Genomic DNA, 10,838 nt, shown 5'->3' on the forward strand with positions numbered 1-10,838 from the left:
GGCCCCCCGGCCCTTTCCTCTCCCTCGCGTCCCGAGGTCCCCTTTCCAACGGGATCCAAGAACGCCCACAGGGCCCAAACTCTTGAGATGGGCAGTGCAGACATCGTGCACTGGATCCCGGGTGGACGACGGGAGAGGGCTGCGGCCCAGAACCCTGAAGCCCAGAGGTCTCGGGACGGGGATACCGGTGACGTCGGGAGGCACCAACGGGTGTTCCGACGTGCGTTTCCCTCCCCGTAATCACACCGTGGCGCTCATCCGTCCATCCTCGGCGTGCTAGCCATCTTGGTAAAACTAAGGAGACTTAACGGGTGAGCTAACCTGTGGGAGACCCTGGGTAATGTCCCTACCTGCGCTCGAGCAGACTGTGGACGCTGTGGTCGTCGGGGAGGGGGTTCTGTACGTCTGGTAGATTGCGTTGGTTTCTCGGGCGAAGTTCTCCGTGTCCTGACTTTTCTGGCTGCTCGTTCTGTCAACTCAGGAAGTCCGGGGGCGCCCCGCAGAAAGAGGAAAAGAGCCAGAACGAAGAGGCGAAGAGAGAAGGAAAGAAACACACAAACACGCACGCGCACACAAAAACGCGCACACACAGAGCGAGAGCGAGAGCGAGAGCGAGAGCGAGAGCGAGCCCGAGCCCGGCTGCCTGTCCGTGGCTCCTGGGCGTCCGGGTCGCGGGACAGGGATCCCAGGAGCGCTGCACTCCTGAGACCCTGTCTGCACGTCCCAGGGCCCCAGGGGTGATCGCCAGCCCCAGGGCCCCCGCCTCCTTGCCCGGGCCCAGCTCAAGCACCACCGCCCTCCTGTGGGGAAGCTGCCTCTTGGGCAGGGCCTCTCTGTGTCAGCGTGAGCGTCTGTGTGTCTGTCCCGGGGGGTGTCTGTCTGGGTCCGTGTCTCGGATCCTCTCAATCTCTCTGTCTCTGCCTCTGTCTCTGTCTCTGTCTCTGTGTCTCTCAGGTCGGTCAGTCAGGAGCTGTCCAGGGTGGCCGCGGGGCCTGGGGTTGAGGGCGCGGTCCGGGTCCCGTGGGCGGGGCGCGGGGCGGGGCGGGGAAGGGTGGCCCGCCCTGGTCTCCCCGCGCCCCGCCGCCCGCCCCGGAGGGCTTTCCGGTGATGCCCTCTGGTCGCGCCGGTGGCTCCAGCTGGATTTGGGCAAGTTGGGGCCGGGCCGGAGCGGCGGCCGCCGGGGGTTGTTGGGCCCGGGTTCGTTGGGAGGCGCCTCGGGCCGGAGGGGCCTCGCCGGCCCGGGGCCCCGACGCGCTGACGCGCCGACGCGCCGACGCGCCCGACGCCCCGGGCCACCTGTCCCCGAGCAGAGCAGCCGGATGTCCTGCGACCCGTCGCCGGGATGCGGGCGGACAGGAGGCCTGGAGCGTCCGGGGCCGGCTTGGGAGAGCGCCTAGACTTGCGCCCCGCCCGCCCACAGTCCCCGGGGTGCCCGAGGCCTCCCGCGCCCTGGGCGGGCGGCAGGGCAGGGCAGGGCAGGGCAGGGCAGGGCAGGGCAGGGTTTGGCTGGCCGCGGCGGCGGCGGCGGCGGCGGCGGCGGCGGCGGCGGGAGGCAGTGGCAGGCAGGCGGCAGGCGGCGGAGCGCGGGGCGCAGGGGACGCGGGCGGCCGGTGCGCGTCACAGGGGCTCGGGCGCGCGCGTCACAGACGCCAGGCGACGGCGCGTCACAGGGGCCAGGCGACAGCGCGCGCGCGCGCGAGGCTTCTTAGGGGCGCCGGCGGCAGCCGCCAGCGTCTACGGCCATACCACCCTGAACGCGCCCGATCTCGTCTGATCTCGGAAGCTAAGCAGGGTCGGGCCTGGTTAGTACTTGGATGGGAGACCGCCTGGGAATACCGGGTGCTGTAGGCTTTTGCCTCCCGCCGCCTCCCTCTCCTTTTGCGCCCCCCCCAACGGCCCCAGCGCCGCTCCCTCCACGCTCCTCCCGCCCCTCCTCCCTCCTCACCGGTCGCCCCATCGCCCCGCCACGCCCCCACCGCTGTCCAGCCGCGCGAGTGCCCCGCGGCCGCGGCCACCGCCGCCGCCGCCGCCGCCGCCGCCGCCCAGCCCTTCCACCTCGCGGCCCCACGGGAACCCAGGGCCAACCGGGGCCGGCCCCGCGTGGCCGTGCCCCCGACGCCGCCCTCGTCCGGCGGGCTCCCTCTGTCCTCGGCGGCCTCTTCCCACCCGCCAGGCTCCTGAGAGACCCTAGCGGTCCACTCGGCCGGCGCGGCACCCAAGCAGTTGGTCGAGTCGTGGTGTGCGATGGAACGGATCCCGCTCCGGGCTGCGGAGGCCCGGACAGCTTCAGCAAGCTGCCAGCAGCCCCTCCGTCTTCCAGAGCCCATCTAGGAAAGACCCCGGGTCAGGCCTCTCCAAACAGCACCTACAGAAGGACGGGGCCCACTGGGCTCGAGAGGAGCCTTCCGGGCCTGGCCATCCATCCCAAGCGGGACGGCTTCTGGATTTTCTGATGCCTGCGCCGTGTGTCAGCTTCTCCAAGTCGGTACCTGGCTGTCCTTGATACCGTCGTTCGCGAGAAACCCTCGTTTCCGCACCGGAGTTGGTACGGGTCCTTTTGTGTTGTCTTTCCTTAAAGACGTCCCCTTCCCCAAGTGTCTAAGTTTCAAGCGCCTCCCCCCGCTCCCCGGCTGGGATGCAACTCCGTCTCCGTCTTCGCTTTTGTCTTTTGGGGGGGGGGGGGGTCCTGCCTTCGTTTGAAAGGTCGGTGTCTGGCTCCTCGTGGATCCCTTGCATCCGTTTTGATTCTGAACAGACTGGATGGAAGGATTAGGAATCTTGCTGCGCTGGCCCAGGGTTTTGGTGTCCCCTCACTCAGGTGCCTCACTCTGTCCTGCCCCCCTCCTGGCCTCTGTCTGCCAGAGGGAGTGGACGAGTCCCCCGAGAGGACATTTCCGTCCTCAGCGGCCAGCCCTTCCTGGCTCCTTGGCTTGAGCTTTCATATCGTGCGGCTCGGGCAGCTTTGAAAGTCTGCTCTTCCCCTGCCTGTGTCCGCGCAGACTATCGCGGAAAGGGGATCCGGGAAAGCGGGAGGGGAGTTTGCTCCAGGGGAGGAGAGCGGGGATGACAGGGAGGAGGAGAGGGGAGACTTGCCTCAGATCGCACGGACTTTTACATTTTCAAGGGGGGAATTCATCAAGGTAAGCCGTCTCTTCCCCACCGCAGACAGAAAGCAATAGTTGCTCGCTGTGGAGAAGCTGGGACATGCGGGCAGAGCAGGAAGAGAGGACCTCAACCTCCATCCTCTCACCGTTCAGCAATCATCCTGGGAGCGAATATCCTCGTGTTTCCCTTTTCCCGTGGGCCCCACTTTCCCTGCCAGAGCAGACCCAGGGCACCTGTGGCCTGCTTCCTGCTTGCCCGGGATGGCGGGGTGGCGGGGCGGGGCGGGCCGCGCGTCGCTCCCTGCAGGGTAGCGCCCTGGGTGGTTCTGGTTCCGACGGCTCCCCCAATCTGACCTCCGATGAGCGTGTTCTGCTGGGAGAACTGGGGCTGTGTCTCCGTAAGTTTCCCGGAGTGCGGGCCCGGAGGCTTGGTCTCAAACGAAGGCTCGGCAGCAAGGGCCGCCGTTCCTGCGAGGGACTCGCCCTCCCTGAGCGGCAGTTGCCTCATCTGGTTGGAAAGGGGGTCCTGTTAGTGCCTCGTCGGTGGCGTTGTTGCGAGCGCGGAAGCGGGAGCACGGAGCACACCGCTCAGCACGGAGCGCGGCACTGGTTGGTGCGCGCTCATCGTCTGCCGTCCTTCCCTGTGAGCATAGTGCTTTCCGCCGACATTCGCCCGGCACCTGCGGGCCGCGTGCCTGCTTGGGGCCGGACCCAGCAGCCGAGGACGCAGGTGCCAAAATCTCTGCCTTTGGGGGAGTTCGCCGCCTCGTGCCTGGGACGGGAGGACCGACGGCAGACCAACACGTCCCGACGAGAGGCGGCGTCCCCGACGACGGGACGCGGTGCCGTGGGAAATGGAGAGCCTGGCACAGCCGAGGTCCTGGTCAGACATGCGTTGATGGCGTCGCTCTCTTTCCCCCAGCCCGCCCCCCGCCCCCCACCCCGGCCCCCCGGCCCTTTCCTCTCCCTCGCGTCCCGAGGTCCCCTTTCCAACGGGATCCAAGAACGCCCACAGGGCCCAAACTCTTGAGATGGGCAGTGCAGACATCGTGCACTGGATCCCGGGTGGACGACGGGAGAGGGCTGCGGCCCAGAACCCTGAAGCCCAGAGGTCTCGGGACGGGGATACCGGTGACGTCGGGAGGCACCAACGGGTGTTCCGACGTGCGTTTCCCTCCCCGTAATCACACCGTGGCGCTCATCCGTCCATCCTCGGCGTGCTAGCCATCTTGGTAAAACTAAGGAGACTTAACGGGTGAGCTAACCTGTGGGAGACCCTGGGTAATGTCCCTACCTGCGCTCGAGCAGACTGTGGACGCTGTGGTCGTCGGGGAGGGGGTTCTGTACGTCTGGTAGATTGCGTTGGTTTCTCGGGCGAAGTTCTCCGTGTCCTGACTTTTCTGGCTGCTCGTTCTGTCAACTCAGGAAGTCCGGGGGCGCCCCGCAGAAAGAGGAAAAGAGCCAGAACGAAGAGGCGAAGAGAGAAGGAAAGAAACACACAAACACGCACGCGCACACAAAAACGCGCACACACAGAGCGAGAGCGAGAGCGAGAGCGAGAGCGAGAGCGAGCCCGAGCCCGGCTGCCTGTCCGTGGCTCCTGGGCGTCCGGGTCGCGGGACAGGGATCCCAGGAGCGCTGCACTCCTGAGACCCTGTCTGCACGTCCCAGGGCCCCAGGGGTGATCGCCAGCCCCAGGGCCCCCGCCTCCTTGCCCGGGCCCAGCTCAAGCACCACCGCCCTCCTGTGGGGAAGCTGCCTCTTGGGCAGGGCCTCTCTGTGTCAGCGTGAGCGTCTGTGTGTCTGTCCCGGGGGGTGTCTGTCTGGGTCCGTGTCTCGGATCCTCTCAATCTCTCTGTCTCTGCCTCTGTCTCTGTCTCTGTCTCTGTGTCTCTCAGGTCGGTCAGTCAGGAGCTGTCCAGGGTGGCCGCGGGGCCTGGGGTTGAGGGCGCGGTCCGGGTCCCGTGGGCGGGGCGCGGGGCGGGGCGGGGAAGGGTGGCCCGCCCTGGTCTCCCCGCGCCCCGCCGCCCGCCCCGGAGGGCTTTCCGGTGATGCCCTCTGGTCGCGCCGGTGGCTCCAGCTGGATTTGGGCAAGTTGGGGCCGGGCCGGAGCGGCGGCCGCCGGGGGTTGTTGGGCCCGGGTTCGTTGGGAGGCGCCTCGGGCCGGAGGGGCCTCGCCGGCCCGGGGCCCCGACGCGCTGACGCGCCGACGCGCCGACGCGCCCGACGCCCCGGGCCACCTGTCCCCGAGCAGAGCAGCCGGATGTCCTGCGACCCGTCGCCGGGATGCGGGCGGACAGGAGGCCTGGAGCGTCCGGGGCCGGCTTGGGAGAGCGCCTAGACTTGCGCCCCGCCCGCCCACAGTCCCCGGGGTGCCCGAGGCCTCCCGCGCCCTGGGCGGGCGGCAGGGCAGGGCAGGGCAGGGCAGGGCAGGGTTTGGCTGGCCGCGGCGGCGGCGGCGGCGGCGGCGGCGGCGGCGGCGGGAGGCAGTGGCAGGCAGGCGGCAGGCGGCGGAGCGCGGGGCGCAGGGGACGCGGGCGGCCGGTGCGCGTCACAGGGGCTCGGGCGCGCGCGTCACAGACGCCAGGCGACGGCGCGTCACAGGGGCCAGGCGACAGCGCGCGCGCGCGCGAGGCTTCTTAGGGGCGCCGGCGGCAGCCGCCAGCGTCTACGGCCATACCACCCTGAACGCGCCCGATCTCGTCTGATCTCGGAAGCTAAGCAGGGTCGGGCCTGGTTAGTACTTGGATGGGAGACCGCCTGGGAATACCGGGTGCTGTAGGCTTTTGCCTCCCGCCGCCTCCCTCTCCTTTTGCGCCCCCCCCAACGGCCCCAGCGCCGCTCCCTCCACGCTCCTCCCGCCCCTCCTCCCTCCTCACCGGTCGCCCCATCGCCCCGCCACGCCCCCACCGCTGTCCAGCCGCGCGAGTGCCCCGCGGCCGCGGCCACCGCCGCCGCCACCGCCGCCGCCGCCGCCCAGCCCTTCCACCTCGCGGCCCCACGGGAACCCAGGGCCAACCGGGGCCGGCCCCGCGTGGCCGTGCCCCCGACGCCGCCCTCGTCCGGCGGGCTCCCTCTGTCCTCGGCGGCCTCTTCCCACCCGCCAGGCTCCTGAGAGACCCTAGCGGTCCACTCGGCCGGCGCGGCACCCAAGCAGTTGGTCGAGTCGTGGTGTGCGATGGAACGGATCCCGCTCCGGGCTGCGGAGGCCCGGACAGCTTCAGCAAGCTGCCAGCAGCCCCTCCGTCTTCCAGAGCCCATCTAGGAAAGACCCCGGGTCAGGCCTCTCCAAACAGCACCTACAGAAGGACGGGGCCCACTGGGCTCGAGAGGAGCCTTCCGGGCCTGGCCATCCATCCCAAGCGGGACGGCTTCTGGATTTTCTGATGCCTGCGCCGTGTGTCAGCTTCTCCAAGTCGGTACCTGGCTGTCCTTGATACCGTCGTTCGCGAGAAACCCTCGTTTCCGCACCGGAGTTGGTACGGGTCCTTTTGTGTTGTCTTTCCTTAAAGACGTCCCCTTCCCCAAGTGTCTAAGTTTCAAGCGCCTCCCCCCGCTCCCCGGCTGGGATGCAACTCCGTCTCCGTCTTCGCTTTTGTCTTTTGGGGGGGGGGGGGGTCCTGCCTTCGTTTGAAAGGTCGGTGTCTGGCTCCTCGTGGATCCCTTGCATCCGTTTTGATTCTGAACAGACTGGATGGAAGGATTAGGAATCTTGCTGCGCTGGCCCAGGGTTTTGGTGTCCCCTCACTCAGGTGCCTCACTCTGTCCTGCCCCCCTCCTGGCCTCTGTCTGCCAGAGGGAGTGGACGAGTCCCCCGAGAGGACATTTCCGTCCTCAGCGGCCAGCCCTTCCTGGCTCCTTGGCTTGAGCTTTCATATCGTGCGGCTCGGGCAGCTTTGAAAGTCTGCTCTTCCCCTGCCTGTGTCCGCGCAGACTATCGCGGAAAGGGGATCCGGGAAAGCGGGAGGGGAGTTTGCTCCAGGGGAGGAGAGCGGGGATGACAGGGAGGAGGAGAGGGGAGACTTGCCTCAGATCGCACGGACTTTTACATTTTCAAGGGGGGAATTCATCAAGGTAAGCCGTCTCTTCCCCACCGCAGACAGAAAGCAATAGTTGCTCGCTGTGGAGAAGCTGGGACATGCGGGCAGAGCAGGAAGAGAGGACCTCAACCTCCATCCTCTCACCGTTCAGCAATCATCCTGGGAGCGAATATCCTCGTGTTTCCCTTTTCCCGTGGGCCCCACTTTCCCTGCCAGAGCAGACCCAGGGCACCTGTGGCCTGCTTCCTGCTTGCCCGGGATGGCGGGGTGGCGGGGCGGGGCGGGCCGCGCGTCGCTCCCTGCAGGGTAGCGCCCTGGGTGGTTCTGGTTCCGACGGCTCCCCCAATCTGACCTCCGATGAGCGTGTTCTGCTGGGAGAACTGGGGCTGTGTCTCCGTAAGTTTCCCGGAGTGCGGGCCCGGAGGCTTGGTCTCAAACGAAGGCTCGGCAGCAAGGGCCGCCGTTCCTGCGAGGGACTCGCCCTCCCTGAGCGGCAGTTGCCTCATCTGGTTGGAAAGGGGGTCCTGTTAGTGCCTCGTCGGTGGCGTTGTTGCGAGCGCGGAAGCGGGAGCACGGAGCACACCGCTCAGCACGGAGCGCGGCACTGGTTGGTGCGCGCTCATCGTCTGCCGTCCTTCCCTGTGAGCATAGTGCTTTCCGCCGACATTCGCCCGGCACCTGCGGGCCGCGTGCCTGCTTGGGGCCGGACCCAGCAGCCGAGGACGCAGGTGCCAAAATCTCTGCCTTTGGGGGAGTTCGCCGCCTCGTGCCTGGGACGGGAGGACCGACGGCAGACCAACACGTCCCGACGAGAGGCGGCGTCCCCGACGACGGGACGCGGTGCCGTGGGAAATGGAGAGCCTGGCACAGCCGAGGTCCTGGTCAGACATGCGTTGATGGCGTCGCTCTCTTTCCCCCAGCCCGCCCCCCGCCCCCCACCCCGGCCCCCCGGCCCTTTCCTCTCCCTCGCGTCCCGAGGTCCCCTTTCCAACGGGATCCAAGAACGCCCACAGGGCCCAAACTCTTGAGATGGGCAGTGCAGACATCGTGCACTGGATCCCGGGTGGACGACGGGAGAGGGCTGCGGCCCAGAACCCTGAAGCCCAGAGGTCTCGGGACGGGGATACCGGTGACGTCGGGAGGCACCAACGGGTGTTCCGACGTGCGTTTCCCTCCCCGTAATCACACCGTGGCGCTCATCCGTCCATCCTCGGCGTGCTAGCCATCTTGGTAAAACTAAGGAGACTTAACGGGTGAGCTAACCTGTGGGAGACCCTGGGTAATGTCCCTACCTGCGCTCGAGCAGACTGTGGACGCTGTGGTCGTCGGGGAGGGGGTTCTGTACGTCTGGTAGATTGCGTTGGTTTCTCGGGCGAAGTTCTCCGTGTCCTGACTTTTCTGGCTGCTCGTTCTGTCAACTCAGGAAGTCCGGGGGCGCCCCGCAGAAAGAGGAAAAGAGCCAGAACGAAGAGGCGAAGAGAGAAGGAAAGAAACACACAAACACGCACGCGCACACAAAAACGCGCACACACAGAGCGAGAGCGAGAGCGAGAGCGAGAGCGAGAGCGAGCCCGAGCCCGGCTGCCTGTCCGTGGCTCCTGGGCGTCCGGGTCGCGGGACAGGGATCCCAGGAGCGCTGCACTCCTGAGACCCTGTCTGCACGTCCCAGGGCCCCAGGGGTGATCGCCAGCCCCAGGGCCCCCGCCTCCTTGCCCGGGCCCAGCTCAAGCACCACCGCCCTCCTGTGGGGAAGCTGCCTCTTGGGCAGGGCCTAAAAAAAAAAAAGTGAGCGTCTGTTGTGTGTTGCCCAACCCGGCAGCCTGCGAACCCCGACGGGTGTAGCAATCTCCCCCCTCCGAAGAAAGATAGGCCCGGCCCGCAGGGGCTTGCGGCGGACTCTATCCCGTCCTCGCCCCTCCCGTGTGGATCAAGTGCGCAGATTTCGCCCCCCTGGCGAGGAGGGCATCCGCTCCGTATGCCCCCTGAAACGCAGGCAGACGTAAGGCAGACGGCCGAAAGTGTGGTTTGCCCTCCCCAAGATTTGCTTCTGCAGCCGAGAGGGTGCCCTCCCTCAGTGCTGCCGCTCCGAACCAAGCAGTTACTTCGAGGTTCGGCCCTTTCGGACGATGCCCAGGTAGTTCACGAATGGCGGGGACTCGAGCGCTGCCCCAGGGCCCTGCCTCAGGCGGGCGCCTAAAAAGGGCCACGTGGGTTCTCCGGACCCTACTCCAGAGAGGTCGCCGCCCCCGCGCCGCACCGCCCTTCGGCCCCGGACGGCCTCCTTCGCAGCCCGGATTCAGCGGGCGAGAGGCTGGGGGGCCCGCTTCCAACACCCACTCACAATTTGGGGGGACCCCAGTCAAAGGGTGCCCCGATCCCAAGTTCGTAGGGAGTCCCCTGAACCCGCTCTGTGGTGGGGCAGGTGGGACGGGTGCTTCCCCCGGTCCCCCCTAGGCTAGAGTTGCCAAGTCCAGCTCCGGAGGGCCATCCTCCTCCGGCGTCTCAGCGCCTCAGGTCCAACTAGGCCGGTTGAAGTCCCCTGAATCAGCTGGGGAACGGCATGCCAGACCGCCCAGGGTTCGGATATGTTGACCTTTGCTTGCCTCAGAGGCCTGATCGCCTGGAGAGTTGGGCGGCCCTGACCGCTCTCGCAAGGCGGAAGTCCCCCCTCAGAACCATCCTGCGGGCTGCCCAAAGCTTACCCCTGGATAAAAAGTCCGACCCCAAGGGGTGGGGGTCCTGGGGGCCTTGCTCCCGCTGGATTAAGGCTTGCCGAGGAGCTACGCTGCTGGGGCTGTGGAGGGGATCTGGCTAGCTCCGGGCGGCGCACGCTCGGCTGCCTTCCGACGTCTCGGGCGCGTGCCCCGGGCGGCCTGCAAGGACGGATCGCCGCCAAGTGATCCATGCCAGGCACGCAATACGAAGCAGGTGGGTCCCCCGCTAGGCGCTCAAAATCGCTCTCCGCCCGGGCGCAATAGGTCCCGTCGAGACCGTCGACAGCTGACCAGTCGCTTGTAGCAATCTAGAGTCAGAAGGAAATCAGATGTCCCTCCGCTCCACAACTTTCCATGCCCGCGTCGGACCCCAAAGTTGCTCCAGCCCCAACAGGCTCATGGTGCCAACACGGGCCAGTCAACCTTCTGCCCGGGCGACACCTCCAGAGGGGCAAAGTCGACCGCAGTCGAACATGCCCGAGGGGGCACCCTCGCACCCGGTCACGCTGGTCATGATGCAGGGCCCAGGCCCGGGTGACACGTCTGCCTCTTGGCGGGCCAACTCCCCGAGTGAGGCACCCCTCCGCGGTCTGGGTTGAGGGAACCGCCCGCGGGCCTATGCGACTACTGTGGGGGGTGCCCGGACCAAGCCTCCTTCCCCCAGGACACGAGTCCGTTCCCCACAATAGCACTGGTGTCCGTCTGCCCCTTCGAGCGACTTTCGCTCGGGCAGGCCTGCCTCCTTCCTCGGGGGGTTACACCCCCTCGCATCCGGGCATGAGTCCCCTGGGGATGTACGCTGACCAGGAGCTCGACTCCGTGTGTCGAGTGGGGGCAGACTCTTCGCGTCCCCCGTCACTTCTCTTCTCAACCACTTGGTGAGACAAGGCCCCCGATTGTTGTCCGTCAATCACCGCGAGAACGCGTCCGTGAGTTCAATGTACAACCATCAGCTGAGAACGGACCGGGGCGATGAGATC

The 10,838-nt window shown here is 67.3% G+C and overlaps 2 non-coding genes across 2 annotated transcripts; both read left to right on the forward strand.

The window, feature by feature from the left end:
• Positions 1–1,732: 1,732 nt before the first annotated feature.
• On the forward strand, positions 1,733–1,851 carry LOC138919194 (5S ribosomal RNA). Its single transcript, XR_011429193.1, has one exon. It is a non-coding gene; the product is annotated as a 5S ribosomal RNA (ribosomal RNA).
• Positions 1,852–5,770: 3,919 nt separating this feature from the next.
• On the forward strand, positions 5,771–5,889 carry LOC138919208 (5S ribosomal RNA). The gene has a single exon (XR_011429206.1). It is a non-coding gene; the product is annotated as a 5S ribosomal RNA (ribosomal RNA).
• Positions 5,890–10,838: the final 4,949 nt, after the last annotated feature.

Source organism: Equus caballus, chromosome 1 (assembly GCF_041296265.1).
Source record: "Equus caballus isolate H_3958 breed thoroughbred chromosome 1, TB-T2T, whole genome shotgun sequence".
In the NCBI taxonomy this organism is placed as follows: Eukaryota; Metazoa; Chordata; class Mammalia; order Perissodactyla; family Equidae; genus Equus; species Equus caballus.